General features: G+C 40.4%; 1 long non-coding RNA gene across 1 annotated transcript; it reads right to left on the reverse strand.

Annotated features, from left to right (window-relative positions):
- Positions 1 to 2,367: 2,367 nt before the first annotated feature.
- Positions 2,368 to 14,273, reverse strand: LOC145391204 (uncharacterized). The gene is made up of 3 exons (XR_013895794.1): positions 14,167 to 14,273; positions 12,897 to 13,083; positions 2,368 to 2,732 (listed from the first exon to the last, which is right to left on the reverse strand). It is a non-coding gene; the product is annotated as an uncharacterized LOC145391204 (long non-coding RNA).
- Between the last annotated feature and the right edge of the window lie 2,018 nt (positions 14,274 to 16,291).

The raw sequence follows: 16,291 nt of genomic DNA on the forward strand, positions 1-16,291 counted from the left end.
TGAGTGAGAGAGTGAGTAAGTGAGTGAATAAGACAGCGTATGAGTGGGTTAGTAAGAGAGTGAGTGAGTGAGTGAATAAGAGAGTGAGTGAGTGAGTGAGTAAGAGAGTGAGTGAGTGAGTAAGTGAGTGAGTGAATAAGACAGCGTATGAGTGGGTTAGTAAGTGAGTAAGAGAGTGAGTGAGTGAGTGAATAAGAGAGTGAGTGCGTGCGTGAGTGAGTGAGTGAGTAAGAGAGTGAGTGAGTGAGTGACTGAAAAAGTGAATAAGAGAGCGTATGAGTGGGCGAGTAAGAGAGTGAGTGAGTGAATAAGAGAGTGAGTGCGTGAGTGAGTGAGTGAGTGAATAAAAGAGTGAGTGAGTGAGTGAGTGAATAAGACAGTGAGTGAGTGAGTGAGTGAATAAAAGAGTGAGTGAGTGAGCGAGTGAATAAGAGAGTTAGTGAGTGAGTGAGTGGGTGAGTAAGTGAGCGAGTATCATCATCACCACCACCACCACCACTATGCAGCTCCTTCACAAGTGTGACTAAGTCAAAGTGTTAGTCATATTCCCACTGGTTGGGGAGACACCCAAGCACCTTTCCTTACCAGTTTATTTCAACATATATCAACGTTCTCCTGTTTATGGTCACAAACTGCCACCGTTCACACATCAGTAAGAGAAAGACAAGAGTTGTGTAAGGTCAGCAAAACCCATCACTGGGCCTCAGGTGCTGGACTGCCTCCTGTGCTAAACACCACTGCCCACTACTAACCAAGGCTCTCTCATTTACCTGATCTATTATCCCTTCCCTGCTTTCTTGTCTACAGGAGCATATTGGCAGCAGATCACCATTCTCCTTTCAGGGGATGCTGACCACCAGTCCCCTGAGTTCATATCTAGCTGAGTGAAGTGAAAACAATACATGAAGCTAAATGCTGAAGGATTTAATCACTCAATTCAAAATAATGATGCCATCCTTTTTCTGAAGGAATCCCCAAACTGAGGTGAGGCATGCTACTGTACACATGGCTTGTATTCTCATCAATTAAGCAAGCTCCCTAGCCCTTAGCTAGTTATTTTTGGATACAGCGGGGTAATAGGATTTTGTACAATTTTTTAGGAAGAGTTTGGTGATATTTGAATTATTTAAATAATTCAAGGGGTAATAAGCATCTGGTAGCACTCATGACTGGAATGTCACTCAGCCATATTGCAGAACTTCTGCCTATCAGAATTCTTTCATTCCCCGAACTGCATCTCTCTGGAACTCGCTTCCCCAGAGTTGTTTCCCTCCAAACTTCAACCCACAGCTGTTCAGGTCCAACTGTTACAGACATTTTATGAATGGAGGACACCAGAAATATGGTGGATGGATTATTTTTTTTTTAAATTCGTTTTTCCTTCCTCTGTTCTGTTATTAAAAAAATAAATAAAATAAATTGCTTGGGAAGAGGTGTTAGGGAGCTGCCTTAACTGAACAGAGCACCAGCCATGATTTATAAAACTGGCTAAGCACTGAGTCAAGAGAAGAACATAACTAAAGATAACTGAAGAAGGTTGGCAGACAAAAGCACATAAACACAGAACGACACTGACAGAACACAGCAATATGAACTATAACTGCAGAAGGCTGTGATCTGGGAGCAGGGCAATGAAATGGCAGAGGGACAGGGTGACATGGAGGCGATTTGTTTGTGGCCACCCCTTACGGGATTAAGGTGTCTGGCAATAGATAGATAGACAGACAACAACAAACATGCATATGAAGGGAAAACTTAAGGTAGGTTCGTCCATGCTAGGCTGCTCCTGTAAGTGACTAATCTATAAGCGTAAGATGTAAATAGCAAAGAAAACTATCACACGAGTGGATGGCACAACCTACAAGAGGCCACATTATAAGTTGTGTGGCAGGCACTGTAGCTCCTTTTTGTTAGTGATTTATCTTCCTTTTTGCTACTCAGTATTCTCCTGCATCATTGTCTTCATTATTATTTGTATAAAGGGGAAGAGGGAGGGGGAGACCGAGGATGAGATGGAGGAATGGAGTGGAGAGGTATATGAGAGGGGGATGTGAGCTGGGAGCAGGGCAGTGAACGGTGTGGGACAGGGCAACATGGAGGCGATTTGTTTGTAGCCACCCCTTACGGGATTAGGGCGTCTGGCAATAGATAGATAGATTACTTACACACAAAAGGATACTGAGATGCAATGAGAGTGAATCACAGAGATGTGTTAAGTCTGCAAAAGCCACTTGTGGTATGACTGTGGGTATAACACTTATATTCCACATGATGGATATTTTATTTTTCATTGTGGGATAAAAAATAACAAGAGTTACACATAATTAAACATTCCCTACCATTCTTACACAACTGCAGTCCTCTAACATTCTCACACAATTGCTCAGACATCTAACATACACAATAACATACACAACTGTAGTCCTCTAACATACTTACACAATGACATACACAACTGTAGTCCTAACATACTTACACAATGACATACACAATAATATACAGACACAATTGAGGTCATCTAACTCTTCAGGGGGAATTAAAAATAGTTCAGTGGGGGTTAAAAAATAAACATTCAAACTACATGACGTTTATTTATGCCTCGCTGCCGTACCTGCGGGGTGAGACATTCGCCTCTTGATATCTTAGGTGTGAGGCGCTTCATCTGCTACTGTCAGGCTGCATCAGATGGCACGGGTCTTCTTGGGCCGCAGATCCAGAGGCCTGAATGCCTTCTGTGGGTGGAAAATTTTGAGTTAATATTACTGTACATAGTTTTCAGCCAATGGAACAGGGTTATTCCTACAACATGGATAGTCATTGGTCTCTGGTTGCTTCCTCCTTACATACACACACACACACAAACACACACACACACACACACACACACACACACAAAGGAGCAATAAATGGCACCTGGAATTTACTGTGGACAAGTGTCATGTAATTATGTTTCGTAAAAGTGAGAAAAGACCAGATTGGGATTATAAGTTGGGAAGATCAACCCTGCACATATCAGAAAGGGAGAAGGACCTAGGAGTGATTATCAACAACAGACTATCTCCAGATGACCACATCAGTGAGAAGGTATGTAACATGTATACACTGCTTGCAAATATGAGAATAGCATTCACATACATAAATGAAGACATGCTGAGAAAGATAATAGCATCATTCATCAGATCAACCCTGGAGTATGCATCAGTAGTCTGAAGTCCTCATAAAAAAACACATAGATAAGATTGAAAAAGTACAAAGGGCCGCTACAAGATGGATACCAAGCTTAAGGGACCTAAGCTACGAAGAAAGACTAAATAAACTGAATCTACCAACACTACAGGAGAGAAGGAAAAGAGGTGACATGATAATGCTATATAAGTGCATATCAGGGAAGGAGAAAATAGACATAAATGATTACTTAACATATGGGGAAGCATCAGCAAGAGGACACTGCAAAAAACTGCATAAGAAGAGAGGTGATAAAGACGTAAGGAAATTCAGTTTCCCAAATAGGGCAATTGATCAGTGGAATGTACTACCGAATGAAATAGTGTGTGCCAAAACAATTCACAAATTTAAGGATATGTACGATAAATATGGTTTAAGACACGGGACAGTACGAGCTTGACTCATTCCTGTAAAGATACAATCAGGTAAGAACACACACACACATACACACACTTTAAAGAAAAACGTGCAGGCAGACTGGAAGACCCACATCCAGCTGAAGGTACCAGCATCCAGGGCAGCCACTGTGCTTGTGTTATGCAACAGACTGTGTAGCTTCTCATTACTGTTCTACCATTCATTCATTCTCATCCAATCATTACTGTTCTACAGGAATAAAAACTCATTTACAATTCATTACACATTACCAAATTCAAACAGCCAATTTCCAAAATATTTTTTCATGCAACAATAACACTGTCTTTAAATCTGTACTAATTGTGTGAGGATGTGACATCAACACCACTCTGTATCGTTTATAAAGGCATGTTGGTGCCTTTATAAACGATACAAACATACAATATCAACCCCTCTCTGTTTGTATCGTTTATAAAGGCATGTTGGTGCCTTTATAAACGACACAAACATACAATATCAACACCACTCTGTTTGTATCGTTTATAAAGGCATGTTGGTGCCTTTATAAACGACACAAACATACAATATCAACCCCTCTCTGTTTGTATCGTTTATAAAGGCATGTTGGTGCCTTTATAAACGACACAAACATACAATATCAACCCCTCTCTGTTTGTATCGTTTATAAAGGCATGTTGGTGCCTTTATAAACGACACAAACATACAATATCAACACCACTCTGTTTGTATCGTTTATAAAGGCATGTTGGTGCCTTTATAAACGATACAAACATACAATATCAACACCACTCTGTTTGTATCGTTTATAAAGGCATGTTGGTGCCTTTATAAACGACACAAACATACGATATCAACACCACTCTGTTTGTATCATTTATACAGGCTCCAACATGCCTGTATAAATTAATCATCAATGTCTCTCTGTTTGACTACTACTACAACCATCACAACTACTACTTGTACTACAATTACTACAACTACAACCATCACAACTACTACAACTATTACTATTACTACTACTAGAACCGTCACTATTACTACTTCTGCTACAACAACTACTATTACTGTAACTACTACTGCCACTACTACTACTACTAAAACCCTTACTACCACTACTATACTCCACTTCTTCACTTAAGCCATGCTGTGGGAAATATTTTCCCCCAGAGCAGTTGCGCTCTCTAAATTTATCATAGTTTATCCCTGGTTAAAGGCAGAGGACGTAGAGACTGTTGTTAATTATTCAAGCGGTTTTAATAACCCAGAAAACGACGTTCTCCTTAATAATTCTTGTTATTGATAAATTAAATGCTACTGCATTTAACCCGTGGAGAACTATGCATTGTAAATACATGTAATTATGTGGTATTTTCCACTGACCTAAGCTGCGTCTGCGCGATAGGTGACGTGGCAAGCAGGGAAAGATTTCCCTGTTAAGGCAGATGTGGAATTAAGATATTTACATAGTTAAAGGGAATAATTGGTCTAACTTTAATTTAAGTGGAACTAAGATTAATTTGTTAGATTTACCCTGTACATATCATGATGTAATTTGACTGTATTTAGTACTGTAAATAACTAAGAGTTGGCAACCCACAATTCGATGAAGGGTTAGGGATTGCCGCATTCACGCACTCTGCTCCTAGTTCTCGTGGAGCTAACACACTCTGCTCCTAGCTCTCGTGGAGTTAGCACGTTGTACATACACACCATAAGGACGCTTGCTTGCCCAAGCAACTCTACCAGGCAGCCTCATCGTCATCGGTTAACGATCACTCCCTCTTCATATAGCTAAGTAACCTTTACGAATTGGCCAATTCAAGGGGGGATTAGCGAAGAGATAAGATAGAAGAATAGTATTGTAGGTGAGTTAAATTTAATTTACGTATCACCTAACTCTGAGACTTGTTTGATTTACTTAAACAACTTTAGGGAAGAGTAACGACCTACGAATTGTTTACCAGAAAATTCTTGCATAGCGGTGTCCCGGTAGGGATACCGACTTGGATACATTTAACATTTCTCACATTGTGGTGTCCAGAAAGAGGGCCCCGATTGGTTTAACAGAATTACTCTACATTTTTCACATTTTTGGTGCCCCGAGTGAGGATAACCGATGTGTGCAGAGGCGCTGAATGTGTTTAAAGTTGCTTTTGTGGGGCATAGTTTACTACCACATTCGGTTGAAGTGGAAGACGTGGACGTACGTGTCTATAGGGCTCCGGGAGGAAAGGCAAGCTTTTTCTCTGAAGATGAAAGGCTGAATGCCGTACTAGACTGGGAGCATGACCGTACGGTCCTTTTCCTTGGAGGAAATGATATCCATGAGGACGTGGAAGTCAATGAAGTTGTGGAGAATATTTTAGCAGTGGTAGGAGCCATAGAGGGCTCTTGTAAATCCTCAGTAGCCATAACCCTCCTCGAGCCAAGGAACCTGCCATATGGCTCTCCAGTTTGTTATGGAACATATAAATTAATTAGCAGAGCTGTAAACCGGAAGTTGCAACGGGCCAGGAAGGGAAGGGATTTCATACATTTTAATGCCAAGCCCTTCCAAGCAATGTTGAAATCTGATGGTATACATTGGAACCATCATGGTAGGGAAGCGGTTCTGCAGAAATTTATAAATTATGTAGAACATAAGAAAGGAGAGTTCTATGCTGTACAAGCTATGGGTGGGCCTATGGAGTATTGAGGTAATAAATTCTGAGCTCTGGGAATATGGGTGTTTTGGCAATTGAGTGTGGGGATGAAATAAAACCCTTGAGGTTTAATAACCCTGGGGAATAGGTTAAAAGTATAGACCTAATCCCTACACTCCTCAAAATTAAACTAAATAATTAGCTGAGCTGTAATGAATATTACGAAATTGGGAGAGGGGATAATTTGTACAATGAGGACTTAATCCCTACCCTCTTCAAAATTTAAAATAATCAAATCATTACTAAGTTGAGGTAAAATTGTGGTTGGAATTCATAATTAAATTATTAAATTAGAACTCCGTCAACATGTCTGTTTCTTTATTGCAAAGATCTTCTAGTAGTAAGGCAGGATGGGTAACTAGAGCCATAAATGATTGTAACCAGTCGTTGGACCAAATACCTCTGTCCAAGGAGAGAATAAATAGTCTCCTAAATATTCTGAAAGATCGATGGAGTAAGTACGAAGAGAGTTACTTAACTTTAGAAGCGGCTATAGTAAAGGCTGAGAATAAGGAACTCTTAGAGTCAGAAACTACGAAGTTTGAAAACAAATTAGAAGAATACTTAACTGTAGTAAAGACACTAGAGTCAAAATTAGCTGACACTGCCGCAGAAACACAAGTTGTGGCACAGCAGAGTAGAGCTGTGTTACCACAAATAACGCTTCCAGAATTTGATGGAGAGCAGAACTGGAAATCCTTCTGGGATCAGTTCAAATATTTGGTACACGATAGAACAGATCTCCCTAAAGTCACCAAACTTACTTATTTGTTAGGACAGGTCAAAGGAACACCATATCAACTGATAAAAGAATTACCAGTAGAAGAAAATAACTATGAAGTGGCTTTGACCATCCTTAGACAAAATTACGAAGACAGGGAACAAATTATAAATCAGTTATTGCGGGCTCTAATAGAATTACCCACGCCTAGGCACGATTTTGATTCCTTGCAAAAATTTAGAATTGCAATAAGTTGTAATTAAGGGCCTTAGGTACTTACGAAGATATTAAGACATCAGATTGGGTGCTTTCAAGAATTGTGTCCTTAAAGCTACCACCGAAAACCAAGGATGCTTTGTATGGTAGGTACCAGAAGGATAATTTCTCCTGTGAAGAGATAGAGGAAGGCTTGATGCAACTCTGTAAACATTTGCAAGGAACATTAAACACTACTGAGGTCAAACAGAAGACCGAAGTAAAGAAAAAACCCACTAACCAACTGATAGGGAAAGTTAAGTCAGAGAAGACTAAGTATGTGCCTAAAGAAGAGATAGGTACTTTCCTTAGCAGCACAAAGGCCGAGGATAAAGTATTAAAGATAAGGAATAGACATGCTGAAGATATTAAGGAAATAAAACCTTCCATGGTAAAAGACAGGAAAGTTTGTGTCTTTTGTGGTGAACAACATTCCAGTGTATTTTGTCAACACTACCCTGATTATGCTTCTAGAGTAGGGAAGCTTCAGGAACTGGAGTGTTGTATAATCTGTATGAACTCCGAACATACTGCCGCGGACTGTAAGACTAAATTAAATCTTTGCTTTAAATGCAAAAAGGATCATCATCATAGTGCTTTATGCCCTAGGATGAAAATTGAGGTTCCTAAACCTGCAAGCGTCAATATGACAATTGCAAAAGGGAATGCTCCATTAGTAATGCCAGCTGCAGTACCAATAGCAGATGTGAAGGTATTGTTTGAGAATAGAAACCAATTGGTATGTACCCTGTTTGATACGGGTGCTCAGAAAACTTTCATTTCTGCAGACATTGTGAAGAAATTAAAGTTACCAGTTATCGGCAAGGTAAATCTAGCCATTACAGGATTCTTAACAACTAGGAAGGCTCAGTCTTTTGATTTAGTTAGACCTGTAATACAATTGGGCAGATATAAATGCCGTATAACAGCAGCTGTGCTTGATACTATGGAGACAAGTATATACATAAAGGGATTGAAGGAAACCTCTGATCATCTGCAAAGCTCAGGGATAAAGTTGGCTAAACGGAATGTGGAATCAGATACTGTGGGTCCCATAAAAATGATAATTGGTTCTGATTATTGTGGAAGATTCCTACAGAGGACTTTCAAAAGGAATAAGGTACAGTTGTTCAAGAGTCCAGGAGGTAACCTTATTATAGGTCAGTTGCCTTTTCCAAAACAAGATAAAGGAGAGGCCAAGCTAGTAGACTCAGTGTTTGTTACCCCCACACAGTCATTGATGGTAGCTAGAATAGGTGCAGAATTAGAACCTACTCAGATAAATGACTTGTTGGATGAAAACATTGAACCTGTACACAAACTGTGGGACCTAGACAGTATAGGTATACACTCTGAGGAACCAACCCCTGAAGATAAAATAACATTGGACTTGTATAATCAGTCTGTGGAGTTTAAGGATGGACAGTATTGGGTAGGATTACCATGGAAACTAAACCACTCAGAGTTACCAACAAATTACCAAGCAGCTAAAGCTCAGTTAAATTCTCTTCTAAGAAAGTTGAGAGATAAACCAGAACATCTGATCCTATATGATAATATTATAAGGGATCAATTGAAGAATAAATTTATAGAAGAGGTAGAATACCCTGTTCACCACAAAGAAGGACACTACTTACCACATCATGCTGTAAGCAAGGATTCAGTAACTACTCCCATAAGGATAGTATTCAACTGTAGTAGTAAAGCGTCCAAGGGATCAGCTAGCTTGAACGATTGCCTATACTCTGGACCTTCACTAACAGAGAAGTTAGGGAATGTGTTACTAAGATTTAGAGAGAAACCTTACGCTTACACAGCAGACATTAGTAAGGCTTTTCTCAGAATAGGACTGAGAGATGAGGATAGGAAATTTACAAAATTCCTCTGGCCTCAATATCCTCAAAATGAGGATAGTCCATTGAAAACTTACTGTTTCCGATCGGTGCTCTTTGGCTCTTGTGCTAGTCCTTTCCTACTTTGCAACACTTTAAAGCATCATTTTGAAAATGCCAAATGTCCAGAAATAGGGCAGGCTTTTTATATGGATAATTTGCAAGGTGTTGCTGATACAGAATCGGAAGTCTTGAAGGCTTATGAAGTAGCCAATTCCGAATGTGGGAAGGCAAATTTGCCGTTACAGAGCTGGAATACAAATTCACCGCTTTTGAGGAATAAAATACAAGAGGACTATCCAGATTTTGACATTCCCAAAACTCAAAATGTGTTAGGTCTTAACTGGGATACAACAGCTGATGGAATAATTTTGAAACCAATTAAGTTCTCTGATGTCACTCTCACAAAGAGGTCCTTGTTAAGTCAGGTTTCCAAGCTATTTGACCCATTAGGATTGGTCAGTCCTATAGTTATTAGGGGCAAATGTTTAGTACAGGAGGCTTGGCGAGAAAAGTTAGACTGGGACACTGAATTAGGTGAGACATATGTGGAACAATGGGAACAGATTAGAAAGGAGTTTGAAACTACATCAAGCATATGTATTCCCAGGAAAATAAACAGTAATGAGAAGTCGCACTTACACATATTTTGTGATGCTTCTCAAAAGGCTTATGGAGCGGTAGCTTATTGCGCAACAGGAGAGGATAGTAAGATTATAATGTCCAAAGCCAGAGTTGCGCCAATTAAAGAAAGAACCCTACCTCAAATGGAATTGGCTTCCATAGAAGTAGGAACTAAATTGGCCAGGTATATAACCATTACTCTTGATACTCAATTTGAGGACATTTACATATGGACTGACAGTGAGATTTGTCTTTACTGGATAGGGAAGGAAGACAGTAAAATTCCTTTCGTCCGTAATAGAGTGAAGACTATTAAAGAGCTGTCTTCCAAATATAAATTCATGCATGTGTCCTCCAAACAAAATCCAGCTGATCTGCTCTCGAGGGGTTCGACCGTAAGGAGACTGATCAAAGATAATTTGTGGTTTAAAGGTCCTAAATGGTTACTCACTAAAGATTGGCCTGAACAGAAACAGTACAGTATAGCTGAGATTAGTGTAGTGAACTTGGATCCTGTAGTACCTGAGCCAGAAGTGATTGACATCAGCCGATTTTCATCAATAAGACAACTTCTAAATACTACTAAATTGGTTGTTGAATTTTTGAATAAGAAGGTGGGGTTTCAGAAATTAGATCCCCTAGAATACTGGCTGAAAGGAGTACAAAGAAATTCTTACGGGGAAATATATAAACTTTTAGGCCAAGACACTGAAAAAAGGAATAAGCTGATGAAGAATTTAGGCTTGTTCTTAGACGGAAAAGGTCTGATAAGATGTCGAGGCCGATTGGTAAAGGCTGACTTGCCCATCCAAACCAAACATCCCATTTTATTACCTAAGAGTGGGTGCTTTGTACAACTTATTATAAAGGAAGCCCATGATTCCACTCTCCATGGAGGTGTACCGCAGACCTTAGCCCAAATTCGGGAAAGGTACTGGATTCCTAAGGGTAGACAGGTTATTAAAAAATATCTCAAAAACTGCATCATTTGTAGGAGGTATGAGCAGCGACCTTATATCTACCCAGGACCACCAGCCCTACCGAAGGATAGGGTGAACATAAGTCGGCCCTTCCATATAACAGGAGTGGATTACACAGGGGCTATAACTGTTACGGGTGAGGAAACTCCCCATAAAGTTTACATTTGTTTATTTACTTGTGCCTACACAAGGGCAGTCCATCTAGAATTAGCGGAAGACCTAAGCTCAGAGACATTCCTCAATGTCTTTCGCAGATTTGCCGCTAGAAGGTCTTGTCCTGGCAAGTTAATAAGCGACAACGGAACTAATTTCGTTGGAGCAGCTCCCATACTGTTGAACATAATGAATGACCCGAAGGTTAAGTCGACGCTGGGAATCAGAAATTGTATTTGGCAGTTCACAGCTCCAAGAGCTCCATGGCAAAATGGATTTACCGAAAGAATGATTGGTATTGTCAAGAACTGCCTGAGGAAAACATTACATAGAACTAAGATCACGAGAGAAGATTTAAGAACAGTAATAACTGAAATTGAAGCCAGGGTTAATAATAGACCTCTGACTTATCAAGATGACACTAGCGACTCGCTAGAGGCCTTAACACCGGCTCACATGTTACATGGCAGGAAGCTCCATCCAATGCCTTGTGTGGATATCCAGGAAGAAGTTGATGATCCTAACATAGAAAATAATGATTTAGGACAACACCTTCGGGAGGGATATCAACGTCTGAAAAGGGTGCTGGATACATGGAATAGACATTGGAGCGAAGAGTATCTTTTGAGCCTACGAGAGAGGTTTTATGGAGCTCAAGCTGCCAGCAACAAATCAGTTATTAACATAGGAGATGTGGTCTTAGTGAAGACTGAACAGCCAAGATCCCAGTGGCCATTAGCTAAAGTAATCTCCACACACCCAGATTCTGAAGGGGTGCTGAGACTCGTAAAAATAAAATGCAGGGGACATACCAGTATAAAAACTATTGATAAACTGGTACCCCTTGAGTTAGCAGCCACTCCGGATTCAGAGAATGGTGAAGATCAAACGGGTCAAGAGGCGCGACCTAGTAGGGCCGCAGCACAGGGTTCTCGAGAACTATGGAGGGAACTCTTGGCTAAGGGTCATATTACATGATACAACGTATCATTTTCCGCCGGCCCCAAAACTGTGGGAAATATTTTCCCCCAGAGCAGTTGCGCTCTCTAAATTTATCATAGTTTATCCCTGGTTAAAGGCAGAGGACGTAGAGACTGTTGTTAATTATTCAAGCGGTTTTAATAACCCAGAAAACGACGTTCTCCTTAATAATTCTTGTTATTGATAAATTAAATGCTACTGCATTTAACCCCCGTGGAGAACTATGCATTGTAAATACATGTAATTATGTGGTATTTTCCACTGACCTAAGCTGCGTCTGCGCGATAGGTGACGTGGCAAGCAGGGAAAGATTTCCCTGTTAAGGCAGATGTGGAATTAAGATATTTACATAGTTAAAGGGAATAATTGGTCTAACTTTAATTTAAGTGGAACTAAGATTAATTTGTTAGATTTACCCTGTACATATCATGATGTAATTTGACTGTATTTAGTACTGTAAATAACTAAGAGTTGGCAACCCACAATTCGATGAAGGGTTAGGGTTTGCCGCGTTCACCCACTCTGCTCCTAGTTCTCTTGGAGCTAACACACTCTGCTCCTAGCTCTCGTGGAGGTAGCACGTTGTACATACACACCATAAGGACGCTTGCTTGCCCAAGCAACTCTACCAGGCAGCCTCATCGTCATCGGTTAACGATCACTCCCTCTTCATATAGCTAAGTAACCTTTACGAATTGGCCAATTCAAGGGGGGATTAGCGAAGAGATAAGATAGAAGAATAGTATTGTAGGTGAGTTAAATTTAATTTACGTATCACCTAACTCTGAGACTTGTTTGATTTACTTAAACAACTTTAGGGAAGAGTAACGACCTACGAATTGTTTACCAGAAAATTCTTGCATAGCGGTGTCCCGGTAGGGATACCGACTTGGATACATTTAACATTTCTCACATTGTGGTGTCCAGAAAGAGGGCCCCGATTGGTTTAACAGAATTACTCTACATTTTTCACACATGCTCTTACCTTCCTATCAGTCACCCCATCAGAGTCCAACTGAAGGCAGCACTGATGGAGTTCATTATGGGCCAGGTTGTGTGCTTTACTATCTATCTGTCTGTCTATCTATTGCGAGAGGCCTTGATCCTGTAAGGGGTGGCCACAAACAAATCGCCTCCATGTCGCCCTGTCCCCACCATTTCATTGCCCAGATCTAGAAAAAAAAGAAAAAAGAAAATCAATTAAATCTACTCACTGTACATCAAAACAAAGCATTATATATCTTGCTGTCTGTTTGTCTGTCTATTTATGTCTGTCTACTTGTCTGTTTACCTGTCCATCACTCATTTATCAAGGCTCCTACATGCTTGTATGTGTTGGCCTTGGTCACCGGAAGGCTGCTCTCCATGCTGCTCAATCTCTAGCACCCTCTCTATCAGTCCCTTATCCCTGAGGTCACACTCTATGACCTCATCTGGGTATTTTTTTTTTTTACTGATACACTGCCATACTGAACAACTTCTGCCTATCATCTATCTATCTATCTATTGCCAGACGCCTCAATCCCGTTTGGGGTGGCCACGAACAAATCGCCTCCAAGTCGTCCTGTCCCCCGCCATTTCATTGCCCTGCTCCCAACTCACACCCTCCTCTCTCATATACCTCTCCACCCCATCCCTCCATCTCATCCTCGGCCTACCCCTCCCTCTTCCCCCCTCTATCAGATTTCAATTATTCCCCAACCTGTTTCTCTTTGGATTTCGCTTCCCCAAAATACTTTCCCCCAAAACTTCAACCTACAGTAGTTCAAGTCCAAGTGTTACAGATTTTTTTATGAATGGAGGACACTTGTTATCTGGTATATGGATTCTATTTTTTTTTCCTCCTCTGTTTATCTTTGGTATGAAAAAAATTAAATAAATAAATTGCTTAGGAAAAGGTGTTAGGGAGCTTCCTCAACTGACAAGGTAGAAAAAAAATAAACAAACTGCTTAGGAAAAGGTGTTAGGGAGCTTCCTCAACTGACAAGGGGAAAAAAAAAATAAATAAATAAATAAACTGCTCAGGAAAAGGTGTTAGGGAGCTTCCTCAACTGACAAGGGAAAAAAAATAAATAAATAAATGAATAAACTGCTCAGGAAAAGGTGTTAGGGAACTTCCTCAACTGACAAAGGAGAAAAAAATATAAATAAATAAATTGCTTGGGAAAAGGAGCTTCCTCAATTAACGGGGAAAAAAAAAAGGATAATGCTTTCTTCTCTATGATTTTTTAGTACAGCAAGACATACACAGTCACCTGTGCTTGCTTGGGCAGTGGGCAGAGTGAGTGACGACAGGAGGGTGAATGATGACAGGAGAGAGATCAATACCGATACGCCTTCCTTGATCACATGAACACGATCCTGAAAATGAAAAACAGAAATCATCATCACCATCACCACCACCACCATCACTGTTGTCATCATCATTGCAATCACTGTCACCATCATTATCTTCTTCATCATCACCACCACCATCATTTTCACTGCTGTCATCATCATCACACAGTTCAAGCCTTCAAAATCTTGGCTCAGCTTTACAGGTACAAAACTACTCATATAATCTTCACTTGACATCATCATCATCATCATCATCATCATCATCAGGACCTCCTTTCCCACCCTAAAGCAGTGTGAGGAGTAGCAATGTCCAAACAGCCCAAATTTGCCCAATCCAATGGGCCACGCTTCTATTCACTCATCTTTCAAGCCCCCGGAATCCTGGCTCTATCTGATATGCCAAAAACATTCACCACGTTCTGTAGCTTCACATAAACGTATCCGATAGAGTCAATCCAGACACTGTCACGTTAAAAAGGGGTGCCTAATCCCTGATCACGCACTTCTCCTTACAATATTCACCCAGCCAGCTCGATCTCTTGTCAGTTCCCTAGCCTCACTGACTTCCAAATCTCTCTTCCTCACACACCCATCCACCATATCTCTCCACCTTCTCCTTGGCCTACCTCACCTCCTCCCTCCTTCAAATTCGCTCAGATATACCTTCTTCACCACTCTATTGTTATCCATTCTCTCCACATGACCATACCATCTCAGTACACTCTCTTCGATTCTGGTGTCCACAGATTTCCTCACTTCACATCTTTCACGAATTACATTTTTTGCATCCTATCCGTTCTCTGTACTCCACATACACTCCTCAGCAGTCCCATCTCAATTGCTCCCACTCATGACTTTTCATTTTCATGCCATACCATAGTCTCACATCTATACATTAAAGTACTTTTCATATTTACCTGCACTTATGTGTGTGCCTGTGACACAAAGTATTCCCATGGACTCCCTTGCTAAAAAACAAAAGGTACCATGATTGTCATATACATCTCCTTTCACATTTTGTCCTTCTATCATACCTTACTTCCTTAACTTCCACACCTCATTTTCTCACATGTTCCTTCATGATATCCAGCCATCATCTTGGCCTTCCCTGCCTCCTTCCACCTCTTCCCATCAAGTGCACAAAATAAATTCTAGTCATACCAATGCTGTAACAATACTCTCAGTGAAAGGTAAGACTTTTGAAATAAGACCTTTCCTCTACAGTTCTGATACAGTACTGTAATTTGTAGTAACATACCAACAAAGCTGCAATCACTACAAAGAAATTGTATACATAGATATATATTTCCTAAGCTCCTCATAGATGTATTTCCTACGCTCCTCATGGATATTTTATATACAGTAAAACCTCTTTAAGTTGGAATAATAGGGGCTGAGGCCATTCTGACTTTACTGCAATTCCAACTTATGGAAAGTGTGAGGCCTCCTGACTAACCAGAAAAAAAAATCCCTTACCATGTTTGCAGAGGGTGTAATCCAAGCATAAGGAAGGAAGGGCCTTTTGGTAAGATATACAGATGTTAAGGGGGTACATGATCACTTCTGTGCAACACTTTCACTTCTGTGCACCACTTTCTAACCATAATCACAATTGCACTACCTTACACTTTATATATAGGCCTTAAGAACACTATTACACTTTATCTACACTTTATACAGGCCTTAATCACTACTGTTAAGCACTACTGTATGCAAAATTAATCACTATCAGGGTCACTGCAGACAATTTGTGCAGGCAACTCTGACCAAACATGACACAATTGTGGAGGAAGCTGGGCTATACCGGGATTCGGTCACCATTAGAGGGAATTTTACATCTTATGTGTCAGTTTTCAGACTGGAAGACACTATGGACCCTCACAGGCTAAAACATAATGACCCTGGTGTGTCATGCCGAGAGTGGGTTTCCATTAAACAGCTTAGGGGAGTTTTTTCAGGGATTTTTACAACAATTTTTTCAAAAAATTTATCTCATCATCCAATCCTATGTTGCCCCATGAGGAGTGTAGGAGCCCGGGGCTA

The sequence above is a fragment of the Coenobita brevimanus genome, chromosome 17 (genome assembly GCF_032717465.1).
Source record: "Coenobita brevimanus isolate Jiangsu-jjx chromosome 17, ASM3271746v2, whole genome shotgun sequence".
NCBI classification, from domain to species: Eukaryota; Metazoa; Arthropoda; class Malacostraca; order Decapoda; family Coenobitidae; genus Coenobita; species Coenobita brevimanus.